This window comes from Nycticebus coucang, chromosome 11 (assembly GCF_027406575.1).
Source record: "Nycticebus coucang isolate mNycCou1 chromosome 11, mNycCou1.pri, whole genome shotgun sequence".
Taxonomy (NCBI): Eukaryota; Metazoa; Chordata; class Mammalia; order Primates; family Lorisidae; genus Nycticebus; species Nycticebus coucang.
The window spans coordinates 86,773,745-86,800,096 of record NC_069790.1 but is presented as its reverse complement, the minus strand read 5'-3'; the positions used below and the strand labels follow the sequence as shown (position 1 = coordinate 86,800,096).

Below are 26,352 nucleotides of genomic sequence, written 5' to 3'. Positions count from 1 at the left end.
ACCCTCATGACCTAGTCACCTCTTAATGGTCCCACCTCTTAATACTATCACAATGGCAATTAAATTTCAACATGAGTTTTGAGGGGGCATTCAAACCATAGCAGATGGGAAAAAGTGTTTAACTAAAGATTACTATGCACAAACAAGTTGTCAAACAAATATTAGGGTGACAGGAAGTTATTATATAAATAAAACAAAGCAACAATCAAAAAATAGAGAACATGCAACTCACAAGTCCTTCCTGGCAAAAAGGAAAGAAAATACTTAATGTTAAAAATCTAACCAACTAAGGATGCTTGATTGGAAATGCTGGACTGAAAGGTGAAAGGCATCTATCAATACTCAAAGACAGTAAAAGAAAAACTACAAAGAAGTAAGGTAAAGAAAGCAAGAGTCAAAATGTATACTCAGCTATGTTATCATAAAGGGAAAAGAAAGACATTCTTATTCATGGGGGAAATGCACCAGCAAATAAGAGCCTTCTGGAGAAAAATAAAATCAAGCAAGCAAAACAAACTACTGAAAGATTTTCCCAAGACATAAGTTTTTTTTTTTAAATTCAGAACTGAGAAACAACAGCAAAAGAACTGACAGCAAGTTTTAAATCCACTAAATTAAAAACAAAGTTGAAAATGTAGAAATCGGAGAAAATTTATATTAACTTCAATAGTATAGATGTAACAATATAGCTTAAAACATTTGGAAGGAATTAATGCTGTAAAACATAGCTGGTTGCCAATATGACAAAGGACTTCTATTTATGGGATAGGAATTCTCATTTACTATGCCTGCAGAATATTTTTCCATGGAGAAGTCATCAGGACTGCACAGTTGAGGCAGGGAATGGTAGCAGGAAGTGGGGATAAAGTGTAAATGGTTAACGCTATCTGAAAAATTGGCAAATTTTGTTAACATAAAATAAAATAGTTTTTTTTCTCTACCTCCTCTTCCTCATTCTCCTTCTTCTTTTTAATAAAACCCATCAAGGATAAAGATGGTCTTGACAAGTAAACTATGCTTTGGAGTATGCCTGAAATTCTCCGTAATTGTATGTATATCAAGTTCTTGAGCATTCCTTAAACCATTGCACAATCCACTCCATACCAACCATGATATAGAGGAGAGCATTTAGATGCCCAGTAAGTTGGAGTCTGTGCATGACACATGAAACTTAGTAGATAAGGTATGGACTATGGAGGCGAACTGCTTGAGTCTAAATTAAATTACAGCTTTATTACTTACCTACTGTGTGGTCTTGGACAAGTTACTTAACTTCTCTGTGCCTTAGTTCTTTTATCACTATAATGAGGATGGTAACAATGTCTATTTTATAAAGTTGGGGGGGATTAAATGTGTTAATATAAATCAAATGCTTAAACATTCTAGTGCAAATGTCTTTGTGGTAAAATGATGTCTTTTTATTCTTCTGGGTAGATACCTAGTAATGGGATTGTGAGAGCAAATGGAAGGTCAACTTTTAGTTCTTTGAGAATTCTCCATGGAGTACTATTCAGCCATAAGAAAAAATGGAGACTTTACATCTTTTGTGTTTACCTTGATGGAGTTGAAACAAAGTCTTCTTAGCAAGGTATCATGAGAATGGAAAAACAAGTATCCAATGTACTTAATACCAATGTGAAAACATTATATAAACAACTACATGCCCACACAAAAGAAATACACAAGTATATTCTAATGAGGGAGTGAGGCAGGAGGGGAGGGGAGGGAAGGAGGGTGATTTATGGGTTCTCACCTAATGTGCACAGTGCAAGGGTGTTCAGCATGCCCCCTGGGTGAAGGGCTCAACTACAACTTGAACTTTATCTTAGAAATGAAAACAATGTAACCTAAGTGCTGGGCCTTTATATTAATCTGAAATTTAAAAAAAAAATTTAAAAAGGGAAAAAAATCAAATGCTTAAGTATTGTCTGACATATAGTAAGCATGATATAGTTAAAGTTTATTTTTATCACAGTAACTCATATGACATTTTCAGCAGAGCCCCCTAGCTTAGAATTTCTCTCCCTCTGAGTGAAGAAAGAAGGGGTGTGTTCTTGTCTCCTCTCACATTTATTCATATGTAGGGAACAATGTGTTGATTTTTTTATACAATATGATGTGCTTACATCAAACCAATCAACATAGCTTTTGCCTCATTTACTTGATTATTGTGTTAAGACATTTATGTTCTATACTTGACAGATTTGACTTGTACCCTTGCAATATGCTCCATAGGTGTGGTCCCATCATTTACCCTCCCTCTAACAAACCTCCCCCCTCCCTTTCCTTCCCACTCCATTTCTCTCTTTCATCCTGGGCTATAGTTGTGTTCTATCTTTCATAAGAAAGTGTGAGTAAATATAAGTTGGTTTCATAGAAGTACTGAGTACCTGGGATACTTTTTCCTCCATTCTTGAGATACTTTACTCAGGAGAATATGTTCTAGGTCCCTCCACATAAACATAAAAGAGGTAAAGTCTTCATATTTTTTTAAGGCTGCACAGTATTCCATGTTAAACATATACCATAATTTATTAATCCATTCATGGGTCAATGGGCACTGGGCTTCTTCCATAACTTGGCTATTAAGAATTGAGCTGCAATGAATAATCTGGTGCAAATATCTTTTTTGCAAAGTGATTTTGGTCTTTTGGATATAGTAGAGGAATTGCAGGATCCAACAGCAGGTCAATTTTCTCCAAACTTCTCAAGTCAAGTGTTCTCCAAACTTCTTCCCAAAAGGAACATATTAGTATGCATTCCCACCAGCAGTGCAGAAGTGTTCCCTTTTCTCCACATCCATGCCAACATCTGTAGTTTTGGGATTTTGTTATGTGGGCTACTCTTACTGGAGTTATATGGTATCTCAGAGTGGTTTTGATTTGCATTTCTCTGATGATTAAAGATGATGAGCATTTTTTCATGTGTCTGTAGACCATGCACCTGTCTTCTTCGGAGAATCTTCTGTTCAGGTTTCTTGCCCATAGTCAAATGGGATCGCTTGTTCTCTTCTTATTGATAAGTTTGAGTTCTCTGTGGATTCTGGTTATCAGACCTTTGTCAGAAACGTAAACTGCAAATATCCTCTCCCATTCTGAGGGGGGGTCTACTGGCTTTATTTATCGTGTTCTTGGCAGTGCAAAAGTGTTTTAGTTTGATCAGATTCCAGTAATGTATTTTTGGTATTACTTCAATTGCCCTGGGGGTCCTCCTCATAAAGTTTTCTCCCCAGCCAATTTCATCAAGTGCTTCCCCTGCACTCTTTCCAAGAATCTTTATGCTTTCATGTCTTAAGTTTAAGTCTTTTATCCAGTAAGAGTCAATTTTTGTTAGAGGTGAAAGGTGTGGGTCCAGTTTCAGTCTGGCTTTAAACCAACAAAAGTAAGGAAATATAAGGATGATCATTTCATATTTATTAAGGGAAACACTCAACATGATGAGATTTCAATTATTAATATTTATGCACCCAACCAAAATGCTCCTCAGTTTATAAGAGAGACTCTAACTGACATGAGCAACTTGATTTCCTCCAGCACTATAATAGCTGGAGATTTTAACACCCCTTTGGCTGTGCTGGATAGATCCTCCAATAAGAAACTAAGCAAAGAAATTTTAGACTTAAAATTGACCATTCAACAATTGGATTTAACAAACATATGCATAACATTTCATCCTAACAAAACTGAATACACATTCTTCTCATCAGCATAGGAAACATCCTCCAAAATTGATCACATCTTAGGTCACAAGGCTAACATCAGCAAATTTTTAAAAAATAGAAATTATTCCTTGTATCTTCTCAGAAAATCATTGAATAAAATTTGAACTCTAACAACAGGAATCTGTAAACTCACACAAAGACATAGAAACTAAATAATCTTATGCTAAATCATAGCTGGGTCATAGATGAGATTAAGAAAGAAATTGCCAAATATTTGGAGCAAAACGATAATGAAGACACAAGCAACCAGAACTTCTGGGATAATAAAAAGGCAGTCCTATGAGGGAAATTTATAGCATTACAAGCATTCCTCATGAAAATGGAAAGAGAGGAAATCAACAACTCAATAGGACAGCTCAAGCAACTTGAAAAGGAAGAACATTCCAACCTCAGACTCAGCAGAAGAAAATAAATAATCAAAATTAGAGCAGAATTAAATGAAATTTAAAATAAAAGAATTATACAACAGATTAATGAATCAAAAAGTTGGTTTTTTTGAAAAGGTCAATAAAATAGATAGACCTTCAGCTAACCTAACCAGAAATAAAAGAGTAAAATCCCTTTTTGTCAATCAGAAATGACAGAGATGAGACAACCACAGACTTTGCAGAAATTCAAAAAATAATGAATATTATTAAAAAACTCTATTCTTAGAAATACGAAAATCTGAAGGAAATTGACCAATACTTAGAACCACGCCACCTTCCTAGACTTAGTTAGGAAGAAGTGGAAATGTTGAACATGTCTATATCAAGTTCAGAAATAGAAAAGTATTTTGATGGTTGTATAAATGGTGAGTTGGAGAGAGACAAGAAGACCATCTAACTGCAGTGAGACTAGCCTATATCACAAAATCCCAAGACCGGAGATGTTGGCGCAGATGTGGAGAAAAGGGAACACTTTTGCCCTGCTGGTGGGAATGCAAATTAATACATTCCTTTTGGAAAGAGATATGGAGAACACTTAGAAATCTAAAAATAGATCTGCCATTCAATCCTGTAATCCCTCTACTGGGCATATACCCAGAAGACCAAAAATCACATCATAACAAAGATATTTGTACCAGAATGTTTATTGCAGCCCAATTCATAATTGCTAAGTCATGGAAGAAGCCCAAGTGCCCATCGATCCACGAATGGATTAATAAATTGTGGTATATGTACACCATGGAATATTATGCAGCCTTAAAGAAAGGTGGAGACTTTACCTCTTTCATGTTTACATGGATGGAGCTGGAACATATTCTTCTTAGTAAAGTATCTCAAGAATGAATGAGAAAGTATCCAATGCACTCAGCCCTACTATGAAACCAATTTATAGCTTTCACATGAAAGCTATAACCCAATTATAGCCCAAGAAGAAGGGGGAAAGGGAGAAGGAGGGGAGGGATGGTGTAAGGATGGGTGGAGGAAGGGTAATTGTTGGGACCACACCTACGGTGCATCTTACAAGGGTACATGTGAAATTTACTAAATGTACAATATAAATTTCTTAACACAATAATTAAGAAAATGCTGTGAAACTATGTTAACTAGTTTGATGAAAATATTTCAAATGGTATATAAAACCAGGACATTGTATCCCATGATTGCATTAATGTACACAGCTATGATTTAATAAAAAAAAAAAGAGTCTTGCCTGTCAAATGTCTTGATTTCATCCCAAAGCAAAGAACCCAATCAATCTCACTCAGACTTCTGATATATAGAACTATATTATAAATCCACATTGTTTAAAGCCAAAAAGTTTGAGATAATATTTTTTATTCAGTAATAGAAAAATAAGAGATTGAGATTGGAGAGGTTAACATACTAGCAAATGTGCTAGTGAATATAGCTAAGTTTCTAAAAGGGATATGTGGTCATTAATTTAAAGTAAAACCAGACATTCCATTTATGATGTGACTCTAGCAACTTTCGGCTTCAGGCATAGAGATGTAGGATATTTGGGTTAAATCAGGATTACAGTTTTGACAGTTTAGTATGAAAAAAGACAAGAACAAGAGTTTTGCAAGGGAGTGATTATTACGATGTAAAATAGGATCTAGGTGAGGCGAAATTAAGACAAAATTTGGGATGGGCATAACGGATAGTAAGAAAGTGAGTTACAGTCATCTCAGTTAAGCATAAAAAACAGTGACAAAGGAAGAGCTGATGGGAGGCGCTGGCCGTCAGTGGTGTGTTTGAAATTCATGTTAGTGGTGATTTCAACATGGCTTTGATCATGAGAATGCAAGAAAAATGTTAGGAATGAAAAACTGGAGGAACTAGGAAACCAGAAAATGGTTCAGCCTTTCGGATGACAAATTGCCAAGAATGACAGGACAGAGACACCAAATTCTGTAATAAATGGGAGAGTCAAATAGAAAGTCAGTAGCTCTCAGCACAAAGGATGGGCGTCAAGTATTCATATAATATCATGATGGCAATAGCTTTTAGTTCTTCAGTGAGGAAATATGAGAAATATCTTAGAGACAGCAGAACAGACAGAAAATAACTTGCCTGTGATTTTAAAGGAAGTAGGTTTTGAGAAGAAACAAAATGTCTACTCAGCTAAACACTTCTACACTGCTGATGGGAATGCAAATTAATACATTCCTTTTGGAAAGATGTTTGGAGAACACTTAGAGATCTAAAAATAGATCTGCCATTCAATCCTATAATTCCTCAACTAGGTATATACCCAGAAGACCAAAAATCACATTATAACAAAGATATTTGTACCAGAATGTTTATTGCAGCCCAATTCACAATTGCTGAGTCATGGAAAAAGCCCAAGTGCCCATTGATCCATGAATGGATTAATAAATTGTGGTATATGTACATCATGGAATATTATGCAGCCTAAAGAAAGATGGAAACTTTACCTCTTTCGTGTTTACATGGATGGAGCTGGAACATATTCTTCTTAGTAAAGCATCTCAAGAATGGAAGAAAAAGTATCCAATGTACTCAGCCCTACTATGAAACTAATTTATGGCTTTCATATGAAAGCTATAACCCAGTTATAACCTAAGAATATGGGGAAAGGGAAAAGGAAGGGGGAGGATGGGTGGAGGGAGGGTGATTGGTGGGATTACACCTGCGGTGTATCTTACAAGGGTACATGTGAAACTTAGTAAATGTAGAATATAATTGTCTTAATACAATAACTAAGAAAATGCCAGGAAGGCTATGTTAACCAGTCTGATGAAAATGTGTCAAACTGTTTATAAAACCAGTGTATGGTGCCCCATGATCGCATTAATGTACACAATTATGATTTAATATTAATAATTAATAAAAAAAAAAGAGTACGGCAGCTAGTGTAGTGCTCTCACCAGGCAGCCAGGTTCAATGTATAGAAAAGATATAAAAGAGTTTACTGATCCCAGATCTCAAATCTCAGGGAATATAGATAAAGGGTTTGGGGTGAGAGGGTCAGGTGGAGAGTCAGTGGTCATGGTCATAGATAAATACAGCAATAGGGGACTAAGCCTTCATGATAACAGGTGGCCTGAGAGTTTTGGACTAATGAGGCAAGCTGGGGTCAGTGCTGTTTATCTTTTTAGAAGAAGAGGAGTAAAATTTCAAACTTCCTTCCCAGGGATATAATCTGGTGGTTTATGGACTTATTTCCTTCTGGGACTCTCAATGGTACACAGGTAGGGGAGGGGAATACTGACCCAAAGTCGCCACCATGACCTCCTCTAGTCCACCATTCAGTAGTATTAATTATCCCATAAAAACGTAAATTGGAATTTCCCTCTGTAGTATTGGCACCAAAGAATTTGATTTCTTATATGAAAGAATTTAAATATAAGCAGTGAGAAAATTCAAACCTGTCCCTAAGATCAAATCAAACAGTGCCAGCCTGGTCACTAGGATTAACTTTTTCAACAGGGACTGTGATAGCAAACTTCTAAGGAAGGGACTGGGATCTGATCCTGGTCCTGGTCGTTATTTATTTCAATATTCCTTTAGTACTTATCCATTTAATTCTGGCTTTCCTAGTTCAATTCCACAACTTAACGTAATTTTTAATAAAATTATACATATTTAATGATGTTTTCATATATATTTATATAATAAAATAATTACTACAGTCAAGTTAATTTACATATTTATATATTCACATGGTTATTATTTTTTTTTTCCTTTTGGTGATGACAGCACCTGAAATCTACTCTCCTAACAAAATTTTAGTATACACTATACTATTATTAACTATCACCTCTGTGCTGTACATTATATCTCTATACTTATTTATCCTGCATAATTGCAACTTTGTACCCTTCGACGTATATCTCCTCAACCCATGCTGCCCACTACCAGGCCATGGTAACCACTACGATATGCTCTGTTTCTATGTATTTAAGTTTTTTTAGATTCCATATGTAATTGACATCATGCACTATTTTTTTCTTTCGTTGTCTGGCTTATTTCACTTAACTTAATTTTTAAATGATTCTATGTTCTTAAGTTCTTAGCCATTTAACCTATAATTTTCTCTTTCTCATAGTCAACAGGAGGTGACTCAGCTATAGAAAAAGATCGATTGTGAATGGGAGAGACATTTGGGCCCTTAACTTTTTGAATGCTTCCCTCATTAGAAAAAAAAGAAAACAACCTCTCCCTATATATGTTTACCCATCTAGCCATACATAAAATGTATACTTATTACAAATATGTAAATACATTATATTAATATTTTATATTAAATGTATTATAAAGAGACATTTATTTTTTCACATATCTTTCCTGAGTATAATTTAAGATGACAATTATTTGACTTTAAGATCATATTATTTAAAAATGTAGAGTTTCTAGTAAGCAAAATAATTTCACAAGTTTCAAATGTTATGCAATATTGGCAAACTATGTTCAAGTACTTAAACAGGAAAAGAAGGTCACATGGTTACTAGAACTCTGATATTTGTTTTCTTTCCCAACTATCTCTCTACCTTGCACTGAATTTGGTATTATTAAATGTGACATTTTATCTACCAAGTTTTAAGCATCTTCAGGGAAATGAAAAAAAAAATAGCCATTTTTCTCCTTAGGAGTAAAGAACCAGTAATGTTACGTTGTTATGGTAACTAAAGTTGTAAAACATTTACAGAAAGGCAGGACTTCAAAAGTTTCCATAACTCAGTAATCATGTAATAACAATATCATTTGTTTGAAATGCATTAGTTGTTACATAATTGCAATTGTCCCCAGAACGCTCCTAAGAATTTCCAAAAGAACAATTTCCTAAAAGCCTTTTAAAAAATTAGCAAGCCAAATATTTATTATTATATTAAGACAATTATTCCCAGTATTTCAATTAGTTTATTATATTTAAACTTATTTTCTGGCAATTTATACATATCTAGAATCTTTTTGTTTTATTTTTATTTATTATTTATTTCAGAGTATTACAGAATATGCTTTTTGGTTACATTATTTGCATTTGTACATTTTACGTCTATGTTATAAGTCTGCCCTACACCCAGAATATCTGCATTGTACCCATTAGGAGTGAATTTACCCTGCTCTTTCTCTCCCTTCCCTTCATTTCGTTTTTGTTGAGTTTTGCTCCATATATACACCTAAGTATTAATCAACTAGTTCCAATTAGTATTGAGTACATGTGGTGTTTTTTTTTTATTCTTATAATACTTCAATTAGAAGACTTATATTTAGTTCCAGTCAAGTTGTTAAAAAAGATACTAGATTTCCATTATTACTTTATGATTCAGTGGTACTCCATGGTATACATATTACATATTTTATAAATCAATTCATTATGATGAGCACTTGGGTTATTTCCACATCTTAACAATTGTGTATTGTGCTGCTATAAACATTCAAGTACATGTGTCATTGTGATAAAATTTCTTTTTTTTTTTTTCCTTCAGGTAAACTGAGTAGTAGGATTGCTGTGTCAAAAGGTAGATCCACTTTCAATTCTTTCAGATACCTCCATACTATTTTCCGTAGAGGTTGGACTAGCTTGCAGTCCCACGAATGGTGAAAGAATGTGCTGTTCTCTCTGCATCCATACCAGCATCTGTTGCTATTTGGTACAAGCCATTCTCACTGGAGTTAGGTTAAATCTCATTGTAGTTTTTATTTCCCTAGTAATTAAAGATGTTGAGTATTTTTTCATGTGTTTGTTGTCTATTAGACTATCGTCATTTGAAAAATTTCTGCTCATTTCTCTTGCTTACATTTTAAGGAGTTGTTCAATTTTTTTTTTCTTGCTGATTTCCTTGAATTCTTTGTAAATTCTGGTTATCAGCCCTTTATTGGATATATGACATGAAAATATTTTTTTCCACTCTGTAGGTTGTCTATTTACTCTATCACTCTAAATGTGTCCTTGGCTGTGCAGAAACTTTTTAGTTTGATCAGCTCCCATTTGTAAATCTTTGTTGTTGCTTTGATTACCATTGGGATCTTCAGAAATTCCTTTCCTAGACCAATATCTATAAGAGTTTTTCCAACACTTTCTTCTAGAATTGTTATAGTTTCATGCCTTAGGTTTAAATCTTTTATCCACCTCAAATTAATTTTTGTGAGTGGTGAGAGATGTGAATGCTGGTTCAGTCTTTTACATGTGGCTCTCCAGTTTTCCCAGCACTGTTTATTGAATAGAGATTCTTTTCTTTATTGTATATTTTATCAAAGATCAGACAGAAAAATGAGAATGATTTCATCTCTGGGTTCTCATTTCTGATTAGAAACTTTTCTATTAAGGAAAAAGTATGCATGACTTATAGCTAGAAAGGGTTCTACAAAATGTTTTTCAGCCATGTTTACAGCTATTAATTGGGTTTTGAGTGATAGAGAAATCTCTTGTTTTGCTTCTTTTGTCTACTTGATATCACAAATATATGATTTAATTTTGATGTATGAATACAATGATTATGTCCACGTTATATATATCTATTATATATGCATGCTGCCATTTGTCAATTAGCTGTTTCATTTTTTTCTAAAAGTAATACTATAGTCTAATCCTTATTTTATATTATTTCTCCAATGTATTTGAACCTTTTATTAAACAAAGTAGTGACAATATCAGTACTTTACTTAAAAGCTCTGTATAAGTATTTACATTTACCCCGATTTTAGTAGCAAAACACAACAAAAAACATCCCAAAGAGTATATGGTAGTTTTCAGCTATGCACATGGTCTGTATATATGCAGGGATTTCAGTTTACAACCCTGTAGATTCTGATTCAGAAGAGTTCTGCTGGTTCTCTGGTGTCTGTATTTAAAAACTTTTGCAAGTGATTCTGAGTAGCATTATCACTCTTTTGAGATACTTTTGGACTAACATATAAGAAGGGAAGAATCTTTTTAAATATTGTGAAATTGCTGAGAATTCTAAAATAGCAAGAGGTAAGAACATTCTAAATCTTACACTAAACCTTTACTATTTCTGAACTCTGACAATACTTCAAAGAAAAATGAAAAGGATTCTCTGGACACTGTTTTCTATTCAACAGAGTTTGTGAATAACCTTTGGCCGGAAGATTACTCTAGGATAAATGGGCAAGCCAGGAGCCCTCATGCCAGAGTGGGTCTACAGCCTTGCTGTTTTGGCCTGCCAAGTATATTTTAACTTGTTTTTCATTGAGCTAAACATTTTTAAATTGTAGAAGTTCAACTGTAACCATTTCTAGTTTCTCTTAGAAAATAAGAAGTTCTGTCTGTATGGGGGTACTTTTGCTTTGAGGCTGATTGGTTCTGCCCCTTCAGCTATTCCTGGTTGCCATGGTCTTGCAAACCCTGTGATGGTGGTGGGAAAATACACTTCTTTGTGAGAGATGGCTTCCTCAGCATACGGTTTATGCCACTGCCTTGGGTCCTGAAAATAAGGGAGCCAGGCCTGCCACTCACTCATATCCACGACCTTCCCCTTAGGATGGGGTTTTGCTTTCCAGAACCAGCCATTGTCTTAACTAGCTAACTTCACAACGGCTTTCAAGATTCAGCTCCAGTATTCCTCCCTCAGGAAGCCTTATCAAAATAACCAGCCAAATTCTTGTGCCTCTTTTCTGGCAATCATCGCCCAGATTTATTTCTAAAACAAAATGCTCTATTATATTGAAAATATTTGTGTATTTTCTCCCACTAAAACCAAAGGCAGGAAGGTGTTGCATATATGAGTAGGCAGAGAAAAGCTTGAGAACAGCAGTAAGGAAGCCCCCCAAAGGGCAGGAAGAGTGTCCCTGTCATTCATTCATCCAAGCAAGTGCACAAAGATGGACTGACCTCCTACTCCGGACCTCATCATATTCCCATTGGTGCTAAACGCATCATGCCTGACCTCAAGAAAGCTTGTATGTTAATACTAACTACTACTGAATTAAACTTAAAATCCAAAGGAAAGTAACTTTTCTGAGACATTCCCGTGCTTAATTGTTTTACTTTGCTTTCCTTCCTGCTATGAAGATAAACCAATCAATTTGCCACAGGTTTAGGGTAGAACACCATGTTAACTGATGTGGAGATGATTTAAAGTATTTTAAAGTGTTTTAAGTAAAGATTAAAAATGAAAGCAAAGTGTTTGGCAGCAGATGAAATAGGAAACTGCCATAAACAAGGTGCCTCACTTAAGAGTAAAAGCGGCATTTCTTCAGGGTAAAATGATTCACTTATCCAATCCTACTGTGGACCATTAGGCTGCCAGGAAGTCATCATTAATGTAGCTAACACTGAGACACAGGTCCTTCTCTCTGTAATGTTTATATGCACCTCTGAGTCTTTAGGGAGCATAATTTCATAGAATGCTAAGTGCTCTCTGGACTGGATCCAGTTTTCTCAGTTTCCCTTTTAGCAAAGTTGTGTGGATTTTGAATGAAAGGGCTTATGCCTACATTCTTAGACCAGCACTAAAGAGAATTATATTTTATATTCTGTATCAAATATATTATTTTTTGCGTAATATTATAATAATAAATTTTATGACTTTAATGTACATTACCTTAATTAATGCTGATTTCACTTTATTAATAATTACTTGTATTCTTCTCTGAATTCTAATTTATGCTCTTTATTCATTTTCTATCATAGTTTTTTATGTTGTTTAACAAGATGATTTTAATATTAATACTAATGCTTTGTGAGATTATGCACATTATTCTAAGCTTGTTAAATTTCTGCGTGTTATTTTTGAATTGCAGAAGTTGGTGTTTGTTTTGAACACAGTTGGTTTGATACATGTAAAACCATAGCATTTATTGAATGAATTCTGTGTGCCATACTGTGTACTGCGGGTTTTAAGTATGGATAATGGTAAAATTTTCACTGTAGTCTCACTTTTGTACTCATAGAGTCTTCATTTATGAATCAGGGACCACAAAGAAGGAGCAACAGTAGGAGATTTTTTCAGAATTCAGAAGCCAGAGCCTTCAGGTGGCAAATAGACCCAGAGTGAAAGTTGCCCAGTAGGAGCTGGGATCACAGACAGAGGAGCTGCCGAGCAGAGCCTGGGGCCCTGAAGGAGGGAAAGCTGCTGCCTGGCCAGAGGAGCCCTCCAAGTATGAAGGTGGTGAATATTCGAGGGGATTTAATAAAATTTCTGTATATTAAAGCATATTATCAAGTTACACTAAGAAAAATCATCTCCACAGACCCTAATTTTCTAAGTTTTTTCTTAGAATATTTTTATCGCTATGGTAATTATGATCTCTTTTATTTTCCATTTTATTTTCTACCATATGTACCTTATACCTATCATTATCATGATTATTCATTGTATTTTTATTTTTCATGATTATTGACTTGTCTAGTTGGGTTTTTTTTACATTTTTGTGAATTTTTTTGGAAAATTATATTTTTCTAGGAAAATAACAGTTTTACTAAGATTTTTAAAATTATCTTTATTATTATTTATTTATTTATTTTGCAGTTTTTGGCTGGGGCCACGTTTGAACCCGCCACTCTTCACCTCCAGTATATGCGGCCGGCACCCTACTCCTTTGAGCCACAGGCACTGCCCATTATCTTTATTTTTTTTAATAATTAAAGAAAAATTCTTCCAAGTCTGTGGTGCTATCACCTCATCTTATTCCTAACTTAGTGTATATGCCAAGTAAGAAAACTCAGTTCAAATTGGCTAATGCAAAGGTGGCAATTCATTGATTTGCATTGCTGAAAATTTAGGTAGCTCTCACTTCAGGCATTACTGAATACAGGGGCTCAAAATATGTTATTAAAATATATCATATTCTCCTCCTTTCATATCCTTTGCCTCTCTTTTACCTATGGTTTCAAATATATCTCCAGACAGCAGCCAGGATCTCCTAAAATCAGAAATTTCTAGCTTCGAATAAAGTATAAAAGAGCAAGAGCTTTTGCTCCAGTAAATCTCCTGAGTCATTCTTGTGGGACGAGCCTGGGCCATGTGGCTATACATTACCCAGTTACTCTTGGCAGTGCTGACTGGCTGAGGTCAGCTACTTGCTTCTTCTCTAGCAGGGAGTAGTAGCACAGGACGGGAGGGCAGCTCATCAAATGAAAATCAGAGCTACCGTCAGGAGGAAATATTAAGGAGATAAATAACAAAACGCCACTGTCACATTCGCCCTGGGTGTTTATTTTCATAATTTCTTGATAAGGCTGGCTTGATTTTTTGTCTATATTATTGGGGGGTTTTCACTTGAATTTACTTGAAAAACTTAATTTTCTTAAACACAAATTTCTACCTTTACCTTAATAATCCTTTTCACCTGCTTCCTTTAGTTTTCATTGATTGATGTCTTACCAAGTTCTTGACTTGAATGCAGAAAGTTTGTTATCTATGTATCTTTTTAAATTAAGGTGAAACCAACTGGACAAAAATTTGATGATAGATTAAGAAAAGCTTTACAGGGCAGCGCCTATGGCTTAGTGGGTGGGACGCCAGCCCCATATACCGAGGGTGGAGGGTTTGAATCCGTCTGGCTCCGGCCAAACTGCAACAACAAAAATAAATAAATACATTTTTAAAAATAAAGTTACAACTATTTAAAAAAAAAAAAAGAATAGCTTAACAGATGGATTTCATCCTAGCTAAATCTCAGTACCTTATTTACCTTTTTCTTTTTGCAGTTTTTTTTAGCCAGGGCTGAGTTTGAACCCACCACCCTTGGCATTTGGGGCCAGTGCCTTACTCCTTGAGCCACAGGCGCCGCCCTCAGCACCTTATTTATTACAATTCTGCTTCTCCTTCCAACTGTCATGTGACACAACCACCCATGGAAAGAGAGTTCATTAAAATCAGGTAAAGGATGTCAGCTTCTTATGAAAGATGCATATGAAAGGGGCACCCTAACGGAGTCTTTTTTGAACTTCACTAAAAGTTATGTCATTTACAATCAATAATTGAAGCATAAGCTTGGCACCTGTAGCTCAGCAGCTGGGGCCCCAGCCACATACATGGAGCTGGTCGGTTCAAATTCAGCCCGGGGCCTGCCAAACAACAATGACAACTACAACCAAAAAATAGCCGGGCATTGTGGTGGATGCCTGTAGTCCCAGCTACTTGGGAGACTGAGGCAAAAGAATCCCTTAAGCCCTAGAGTTTGAGGTTGCTGTGAGTTGTGGTGCCATGGCATTCTACGGAGGGTGTCTCAAAAAATAAATAAATAAATAAATAATTGAAGCATAGTGTAAGGTAAGCTACAAAGGGAGACTAATGGGTATAACATACATACACAAAGTTTCTCCATCAAAATAGCAAACATGAGTCTAATGCAAACTATTTATGTAGACATATATTAAGCTATGCAATGTTCAATTTATAAACTAGAGTTCTAAGCCAATATATCTGCTCCTACATTTGTAATGACACTTCTTTCACTTGTCTATGCAAAACACTCCCTAGTCACCCCATAGACAAAAATAAATTGCTTAATATTAAGAGAATCAACCCTTGGCTAGGATGAGACGCAATGAAGTGGAGTGCTTCATAATTCTTTTACATAGCCATTTAATTTAAATAAAAACAATGATGCCAGTTGTGTCTAGGACAACACATTTTTTTCATGGAAATAACTGCATGAAAGATCTTCTAGGCATGTGTTTTCTGAATAACCCTGACATATTTCTCACTGAATATTTCTGAGCATTTTTTTTCTTTTTAATTGTGCTGCCAAACATAACCAGATTCTGTTTTATTTTGGTATCCCCAAAGCCTCATTTCAAGCTTCTAAATAAAATGAAATAATCATATAGTGAGGTTTGTTAAATTACAGTTAAGGAGTAAGTCACTTGGACACAGCTGGCATTGCCTGCGAGTAAATGAGGAAGACCCAAGACGGAAAACCTTTCACTTCCCAAAGCAGTCTGACTAGAGCACAACCGGGGATAATTTACAAAACAGCATGGAACTTGATCCTGAGGATGCTTCAACACATTCATCTTGTGTCTAAGTGGCAGGCGTCTCACTCACCTTAGGAAAACACTCTACATAAACAAACACGAAGTGGAATTTCTAGATTATATTCAAACACAACTTTCCATGTAGTGGTTAAGAACTCAGCTGGTAGAATTAGATTTCTTGGATTTGATCCCTGCCCCTGCCCCAAAGGGCTCCATGACCTTGGGTATTTGCCTCAGTTTCTGTATTTGTAAAGTGGGAGTAATAATAGAACTCATCTCAGACACTTATTGAAAGATTGAATGAGTTACGATATCTAAACCCCTTGTAAGCATGTCTGCCTTAGAGTTAGGGTCACTGTCTTACGTTTCTTTCTGAGTGAGGCTATTAACATATACCCTCTGCCTTTGTCTAATGTTTTGGAACCCTATTCCATTACAATGTATAATAGCCATATATTTAAAGCAATAAAGCCTGGAACTTAAAAAAATATTCACATAATGAACTGAAAAAACGAAAGGGTGCTCGGGCTTCTGTGAATAGGGCAGCTCCTCAATCTTCAGAGGAAGATAGCAGAGATAACAGGAGCAAGAATGGGGTGCTGATTCCCCAGGGGTCTCGGCTTTAGCTAGTGATTCTCGGTCTTCTCCATAAGAAGGTGACTCCAAGAACAACAGGCAAAAGTGCTGAGAATACAGTAACTCCTGAGCTACAGATCACATGGGTGGATGAGACTTCATGGTCCAAGCTAGAACGCTGCACAAGCTCTTTGGGACTTTCAGAGCAATTACTGTAAAATATTGTCCCCTTCTGTATTTCTAGGACCACAGATCCTAGAGTTCTGCTGCTTTATTCCCTCAATGTCTGACCTTGCTATCTGGCTTCAGAGTGGCAGAGCCAATCAGCCTAACCTTGACAAATTTTTTGCCCATAATATTTGACCATTGAGATGAGATTGTTTAACTCCAATGAGGCACGAAACACGATTATTAATAGGAAATATTTCAGGCAAAATCCTGAGAACAGGGAAGTCACTACTTTTCCAAAAACACATAGAATGCATTGGAATTTCTGTAGCTCATTCTCTCAAAATATTTCTTCTGCCCAAAGCAATTGGCTAAAAAGCACTTTCTCAAAGTCAAAGTTCAGGCATAGAATTCAGATTAGAGAGAGGAAGACCAAAGGCCAAACCGTTAAGATCTTGGCGCACTACCAGACAGGTGACAAGTCTTCCACCAATGCTAGTTGTTGTTATCATTATTATTACTGAAGAGACAGAGAAACCTTTTACATGTATAAGGCCTGAGGAAATTAATTACCGAAAATTTTTCAAGAGCACTAGAAAAATCACATCTATTTAAGAAAAGCATCAAAAGCAGTTGGTGTTTAAAATGAATGGAACAACTGAAGCAAAATTGGATCACTTTGGATAGAAAGTAGAAATTTTCAGTGTTGAGGCATTTCCTTAGACTCTCAGACTCATCCCCACTTTCACTCTCAATAATCTGTTTTCTCCTTGACTTGTGGGATCCTTCCAGTTGGCAGCCACTCGTGGTTCCAGACCCACTTGGCTTGGAATCTTGGCTCACACTTCTTGTCTTATTCCATTTGGACTTGTTAACAAGGATCCAGATTGTCTGCTCCATGAATAACTTATAAAGCACAAACCATCCTAAGACTAGGAATTGTCCCCAGTATTCCCTCTGACAGGCCTGTATGGGTCCTGAGAATTCTCATCATAATAAACCAGACAAAAAAGGTCTCAGGAAAAAGTGGCGTGTCAGCAAGGCCAGTGTGAACTAGAAACCAAGGATCACTAATGCTGGACACCTTATAAGGTAGAGAAATCTGTACTGACTTGAAGACAAACTGTGCTCCAGAAATAATGTACTCAGTTTTCATCAATCTCTAGTAAGGAAAAAGAAGCCATTCCTGTTACACCTAAGTGTATAGTACTGACCTCTACTGTTGCTTTCAAAGAGTCCAAAGGAATGGATTATATTTGAATATTTTATCAAAACTTGGGTATAGAAAGTGGAGAAAAAAAATGAAGCAGAATAAATAAGAATCTTCAGTCCGTGAGATCCTTTCAGGGAATTTTATTACTTTCTATTAGTGTGATCTCTCTCGTTCATGTTGACAAAGTTGAGACCAAGGTCATATGAAAAGCATTACTTCTAACTATATTGTAATACCCATCCCCATCCCAATTTTTTCTCAAAATATCATCAGTCATTTTCTTCACAGGTTTTAATGGCAATTTATAATTATTTTATTTATTGATTAATTTATCATTGTCTCTATGATAAAGAGAGAGGTTGATTAGAGAGGAGACTAAATTTTCAGCTTTAAATACAGCTCCAAGCATATAATAAATGCTATGTTAATGTTAGTTGAATAAATTAACCTGGCTCAATTCTTGCATATGCATTTATAGATGAGGAAATGAGATTGAGTGGTATTACTTAATGTACTGGAGATATGCTTTTCTTTAATGGCAAATTCCAGAAATCACTACTAGTTTTCTGAGTATTAGAAGTTATTTTCATTCCTACAACAATTTGCCTCTTTTAATAAGTTTTAGAAAATGGTTCTCAGTCCTAAGTACACATTAAAATCACCTGGGAAGCTTCATAAAACTCCCAGTGACAAAGATGCACTCCAAGTCAATTACTCAGACTGGGTATGCTTAAGTTCTCTGGCAGATCCCAAAGTTCACTAAAGTGACAGTCATTGCTATGTGTGTACATGTGTGTATACATGAAGGTGTGTCAGGGAAAGTCTAGAGTTTGAGGTTTATTTAGGAGTGTGTGAAGAAATAAAACTATGTGATGAAAAGCTGCCACTGGCAGTCATGTGGAATGCTTTGTATAGAGCCTGAATGACAGCATAGGGATCAATTACTTGTACAGTTCACTAAACAACAGATAAGAAAGAAACGAACTCAGGTGGTAGCCATGGCAATATTATGGAGGAGGTAGGAAGGAGAGATGAGATGCTGGTAGAAATAGCTCCACAAGATTTAGAAACTGATTGGATGTGCATCCTACAGGGGAGAAAAACTCCAGGGCCTTGACAACTGTGCCTAGCCTGATTCCAGGAGTAATTGGCTACCCACATGTGGTAAATTAACACTTTGAGTGACAGTGTACCAATTTGCAAATTAGTTCTTTCAGAACATTAATGACTGAAGAGTATAATCACCATGGCATTATTTTTATTGGCATTAGCATTAATAAATATTTCATGAGCAACCAAAAATTATAGCGCCTATACTTTGAAGAATAGTGTTCCAAAATATGAAATCTAGATCTTAGGCTATCACCAGTGCCAACAATTATCTAAATATTTATAAATAAAATAACAATTCATTTGAGTGGAAGATTAATTGAGATGAGTTGCAATTATGCTTAATGTTAAGTAGTTTTGTTTGTGTAATTATAAAGCGAAGAGCATGAAGAACTAAGCAGCATGGATTCTAGCAACAATTTCACTATAACATTGGGAGAGTTTATAAAATTTCTGGGTCTCAGTTACCTTATCTGCAAATTGAAGAAAATAATATTTTATCCACCTGACTGTCAAAGTCTGAACCATATTTTTCAACCTTATTTTATGTGTTTAAGTTAAAAAATATGAATGGCGATTTAGTATGGAAATGGCACCAGATAAGTCTAGCATCTTGTGATCCAGTCTGTATCCCAAATGATGTATACTATGGTCTCAATGTTTGTGTTCTTCCCTCCCCAAATTTATATCCTAGAATCCTTACACCCATGGTTATAGTATTAAGAGGTAGAGCTTTTGGGAGGTGACTAAGTCTCGAGAGCAAAGCTCTTATGAATGAGATCAGTGCCCTTATAAAATAGACCCAAGGGAGCTCATTCTCCTTTCCATCATATGAGGACATAGTAAAAAGACGCCATCTATGAACCGAGAAACAGGCTTTAACCAGACATTGGCCTTCTGGAACTTGTACCTTGGACTTTTCAGTCTGCACAACATTAAGGAACACATTTCTGTTGTTTATAAGCTGCTCAGTATAAATATATATTTTATTATAATAGTAAAAAAAAAAACTAAGACAATATGAGAATTACACTAATAATCTCTAATTTTCCTTTTATCTCTAAAGTTCAAATGTTGATATCATAGAATATGGTACTTTCAGGGAGATGGGTATAGCAAGATACCAAGAGTAACTAGCATATGAATTTCTAGGTAATTGAGAGGACAGGGGCTTGGATATAAGAATAAAAGTTGAGGAGTCTTACAATTGTTCTTGAGCCTTACTTCATCCACTAATTATCTGAAAGCATCTGAAGATTTTTGGTGCCATTGCAAGGCCTTTCTACAATATACTTTTTAATTTTTTATGAGTAGTTTTGTTGACATTTTCAAATTTAGTACTTCAGGCCTTTGTTTTATAGAAAAATTTAAGAGAATTTGCAAGAGACATCCTTAGCTCTACACAAATGCCAGGCTTGCAATAGAGAAGGCATTTCATTTTGTGGTATTTTTGCAGATTCCTTTTCACCAGCCTGTATAAGTATATAAGTAAAATAAGTTTATGATCTAGTAGAATTGAGTCGATGAATCACAGCACTAAAGACTTCTGTGTATTGGAATAATTCTGCCTTTTATTTTTAGCCTAATTTTTTAGAAATTAGCAAGACCACAGAAAAAATTTTTATGCCATTGGAAAAGTTTTTGCCAAGTTTCTCAAGAAATTATGAAGTGAACCAGACAAAATAATCCGAGCCACCAAAAATCAACAAGACAGGTGCAAGTAGCTGGTAAGTACCATTTCCTAGACAGCTGTCATTTAGACAATCAATTCAAGGGTTTATATTATGGAAAAATGCAAATACAAAAATCCTAGAAACATTAGCAACAGGATGGCTGCTCTTATAAGGTTATTTTGAGAAGGAAGATAAAAAAAAAAATTCTTCCTAAGGGCTTGATACTAAACTCTGACAAAAATGGCAAAGGTATTTAACAGGAATAGTGAAAAATAGCTGAAGTTACTTAGTTTATGAAAAGAAATAATTCAACAAATAGTTATTGAGTACCTACTATATGCCTTGCTGTGGCTAACATGAAGAATAAAGAAAAACGCAATAAATGTAGCAAATTAGTGTTTTAAGGGGAATATGCAATGGATAAAAAGAACTAGACTAAGGGTCTGAAGTTTTGATTTTACTCAGAGGAGGAAATATAATTCTCAGGGTAAGCTTCATTGAGAAAGTGAAATGTGAACTAAGACTTGAGAAATCGGGGGCTGAGTAGGGAGGCACATTTCAGGAAGAGGCCTATGGTCCTGAGATGAGAGCATGAATCGGATGCTGAGGAATATCAAGGAGTCTAGATGGCTAAAAAAAAGGGAAGTTGCAATCTACCAAGGAGAGGAGAGAGCAGAGTGGATGTGAATAGAACATGCAATGGTGTTGGGACTGGAGGCCATCTTGTAAAGAACTTTGACTTTTAGAGGTTTTCAGCAGAAGACTGATATTACTGAAACAGAAAAGTTAGAACTTCTGTGTTGAAAAGAGACTGGAAGACTGTGGTAACATAGAAAAAGAGAACAGCCTAACTCTCAGAAAGATATGCTCTGAGCTCGTTAACTATAAGGAAAGGGTTGTGTGGTGTGATATCTACATCTGCTTCTTCATTTTAACTTATATTTAAGTGGATGTGAAACATGGTGGATACTGAAAGGAAGGAAGAGAATTGCCCAAACCTAGAGTTTCTGCTCCTTTCTCTTTGAGTATCTCCTTCAAATAATGTATTTGTTTTCTTAATTCAGGTACTTTCCTTCTCCTCTGCATCCAAAGCCATATTTTTGGCCCCTTCCTCTACCCTAAACTCTAATTCCTCATCTCAAGATATCTGCCAATTTTCAATTTGTTGTGTGTCTACTTCCCCCAAATGAAATGCTTCCAAAATTTCCTCTGTCATTACCCGATTTAAGCATTTCAATTCTAAATTCATAAGTCTGTCAGTCACTCTGGATTAAAACCAGAAACCTCTGATTCATAGTCCTTTATCTCATGTATCTTGGCGATCTTTGAAATGTCTTAACAATTCTTTCAAAATATGTATTGTGTAATTTTTTTCCTCTTTCCTACATCTACCACCTAAAACAAAGTACAGCTTGAGTATCCCTAATTTGAAATTCTTTAGACCAAAATTGTTTTGGACTTTGGACTTTTTCAGATTTTGAGTTTTACATATACATAATGAAATAGCTTGGAGAAGAAACCAAAGTCAAAATAAAAATTTATTTATATTTGTATATACTGACACATATGGCATAAAGGTAAATTTATGCAATATTTTAAATAATTTTGTGCATGAAACAAAGTTTGTGTATGTTGTGCATTTGAAAATGCAAAGATGTCACTATCTCAGCCAACCATGTGGACAATCTGGTGGTTTAGCATCCCTCACTCCTGTCTCTGACCTTTTTGTGCTATCAATATGTAATCATTTTCTTATGGTTATTCACACAGAAGTACTTAACAGTAAAAAGTATGATTTACCATTAAAATATCATCACTAGCATTATCAGAATATCTATGTCAGTTGTTAAACAATCAGAACAAACAACATTGGGTATTCAGTGTCCATGTCAGTGCTCCAAAGTTTCAGATTTTGAATTTTCAAATTAGAGTTGTAATCAGAACACCTTATGTACATCTCATCCTTGCATTATTAGGATAGTTTTCCAAGAGTTAACCCACCTATCCTACTGGATCTTATCTAAGACTCCTATAAACATTGTTTTTTATTGATATGCAAAACACTTCAAAAGGTCCACATGTGTAAGCTAGGATCTAAAGAAGATTCACTAGGTATGCAATGTTGTTAGAAAAAGGAAAAGAAAGTCAAAATTTTTTCTTTACTTTTGAAAAGACAAATTTTTGATTGTATGAAAGTTAAAATTAAAGTTATCCACAGCATGATTTGAAAGGCAAACTAGGAAGAGTAAATTAGAGCCTTTTGAAAATGAGATTCCATGTTGCCAAAATCAAGCTGGAAAACTTGTTTTCAGTGATGTCATCAGGCAATGGACTGTTTGTTGGAAGTCAACAACCTTTTTGAAAAGCAATCAGGAAATACCTGAAAACCTTTAAAAAGTGCCATTAGCAGTATAATTATAATTCTATTCATTTCCTTAAGGAAGGATGAATTCAGGAAATACATTTTTAAAGTTTTCAGACAATTAGTTACTGAAACAGAGAGTGGAGAATTACTTAAATGCTCAAAATAGGTCTTTATAAAAATTGTGATATACTGAATGATTATTATACAACCATTAAACATACAGTTATTAAAACATTTAAAGCTATAAAGAAGTACTTCTGATTTAATGTAAAATTTTGTTATAAAATTATAAATATGTATTAGTTTCCTATTGCTGCTGTAATAAAATACCATAAACTTAGTCATTAAAAAACAACACTGACTTATTAGTTTACAGTCCTGGGGGTCAGAAGTCTGAAATTAATAACTACAGTCAGCAAAATCTCAGGATACAAAATCAATGTACATAAATCAGTAGCATTTTTATATACTAATATTAAAAACAGTCAAGCTGAGAGTCAAATCAAAGACTCAATTCCATTCACAATAGCTACAAAGAAAATAAAACACCTAGGAATATGCTTAAACAAGGAGGTGAAAGATGTCTATAAGGAGAACTATAAAACTTTGAGGAAAGAAACTGCAGAGGATTCAAACAAGCGAATAAAGATAGAATGTTCATGGATAGGCAGAATCACACTGTTAAAATGTCCATACTACCGAAAATGATTCACAGCTTTGATGCACTCCCCATCAGATTATCAAAGTCATACTCCATAAACCTAGAAAAATAGTTCTATGCTTTCTTTGGAACCAGACAAGAGCCTGAACAGCCAAAACAATCTTAAGCAAAAAGCACAAATCTGGAGGCATCATGTTGCCAGACTTCAAACTATGGAACAAGGCTATAGTTACCAAACAGCATGGTGGTGGTACAAAAATCGAGACATAGATGAATGAAACAGAAGAAAAAATGCAGATATAAAACCATTTGCCCAAATCAACTAATCTCTGACAAAGTAGACAACAATATACACTGGGCAAAAGAAGCCCTATTCAATAAATGGTGCTGGAAAAATTGGATAGCCACAGGCCAAAGAATGAAACAGGACCCCTACCTCTCACCAGTCACAAAAAATTAATTCAAGATGGGGAACAGACTTAGATCAAAAGAATGAAACCATAAGAATTCCAGAGTAAAATGTAGGTAAAACTCTTCTAGATATCAGTCTAGGCCAAAAATTTTTGAAAAACACACTGAGGCTATTGTGGCAACAACAAAAATTAATAAATTAGATTTTATTAAACCAAAAGGTTCTGCACAGCTAAGGAAACAATTGATAGAGCAAACTACACATGCAAGCTACACATCCAATAAGGGCTAATAACCAGAATTTACAAAGAACTCAAGCAAATAAGCAAGGGAAAAAAAAACCTATTAAAAATTGGGCAAAGGGCATGAACAGAAGCTTCTCAAAAGAAGAGAGTTGAATGGCTTATAAACATAAAAAAAGAATGTTCGATATCTCATCATTTAAATGCAAATTAAAACAACAAAATACCCCTTTACCCCTGATAGAAGGGCATTTATTAAAAAGTCCAAAAGCAATAGATGCTGGTGTGCATGCAGAAAAGAGTGCTTATACACCAGTGTTGGGACTGCAAATTAGTGCAACCTCTATGGAAAACAATAAGGAGATTCCTCAAAGAACTGAAAGTAGGCTAACCATTCAATCCAGCAATCCCACTATCGGGTGTTCACCCGAAAGAAAAAAAAAAAAGATTTTTCTCTGAAAATATATTTATTGCAGCACAATTCACAATCACAAAGATGTGGAATCAACCCAAGGGCCCATCACTTTATAAATAAAGTAATAAAATGTGGTACATGTATACCAAGGAGTACTATTCAGCCATTAAAAAGATAAATTAAGACTGGAAAAACAAACATGACACACACTCACTATTAAATTGGAGCTAACCGATGAGTGTATGTGTGCACAGAGGTTAGTAAAACTCACTGGAAATCAACTGGAGAAAGAGACTATAAGGAGAGGGGCAAAAATTTACCTAACAGGTACTATGAACATAATTCAGACGATGGGCACATCTTTAATTAAGTCTCAAGCATTAGATAAGTGATCCATGTAACCTAAAACATTTTTAGCCACTTAATATTTTGAAACTTAAATTCTGAAATGAGTCTCATTGGGCAATACTACTTTCTTGCTAGAACCTTTAAAGAAGAACCTGTTTTCAGCTTCCAGGGGCTAGGGCCTGCATTTTTTTTTTGGCTCAGGGTCCCCTTCCATCTTCAAAGGCACCAATGGTTGATCTAGTTTTTATCACATTTTATTGCTTAGCTACTGACTCTTTGGCCCTCACTTCCAATCTAAAGGACCTTATGCTTACTGGGCCACCAAGATAATCTGGGGTAATCACCTTATTTTAAGATCAGTGATATGATTTAAAGTGGACTTTACAAGTAGCAAAGTTAATGCCACTTGTATCCTGAATTTGCTCTTGCCTTGTATATGTAAATTGGCAATATACAACCTAAAATAGTCACAGGTTCTAGGCTTAAACACAACCATGTTCGTGTACTCATTACTCTACACACCGGAGTATGTTTTAAAATTTTGCAGACAATAATTTTATAAATAGGAAATGATTTAGAAAATGTAATAAAATGTCAATAACTAACCTCAGTGGTTGGGTAATAAGTCCTTTTAATTTTTTTCTTTGACTTTTCTGTGTCTTCCACATTCAATGCAATGAGCATTATCATCTTTAAAAGGTAGAGAATAAAACTGTTTTTTTTTTTATTAAGAGATAGAGTCTCACTTTGTCACTCTCGGTACAGTGCTGTGGCGTCACAGCTCACAGCAACCTTCAGCTCTTGGGCTTAGGTGATTCTCTTGCCTCAGCCTCTGGAGTAGCTGGGACTATAGGCACCTGCCATGATGCCTGGATATTTTCTTGTTGTAGTTTGGCTGGGGCCGGGTTTGAACCCACCACCCTCAGTATATGGGTCTGGCACCCTACTCTCTGAGCCATAGGTGCCGCCCAAGAATAAAATTTTTTAAAGACTTTATTTTTGCTATTACATCCATCTAAACTGGCAAATACTTTTCAGTTCATTAAATCAGACTTTCACTGATACATTCAACCTTTTATCTTCCTCATGTATTCTTCTTTAACTATTTTC

General features: G+C 35.3%; 1 protein-coding gene across 3 annotated transcripts in view; it reads right to left on the bottom strand.

The window, feature by feature from the left end:
* The window catches only part of MDFIC (MyoD family inhibitor domain containing), a 266,306-nt gene that overhangs the window by 117,819 nt on the left and 122,135 nt on the right, over nt 1-26,352 (bottom strand). The gene's annotated exons all lie outside the window — the stretch shown is intronic.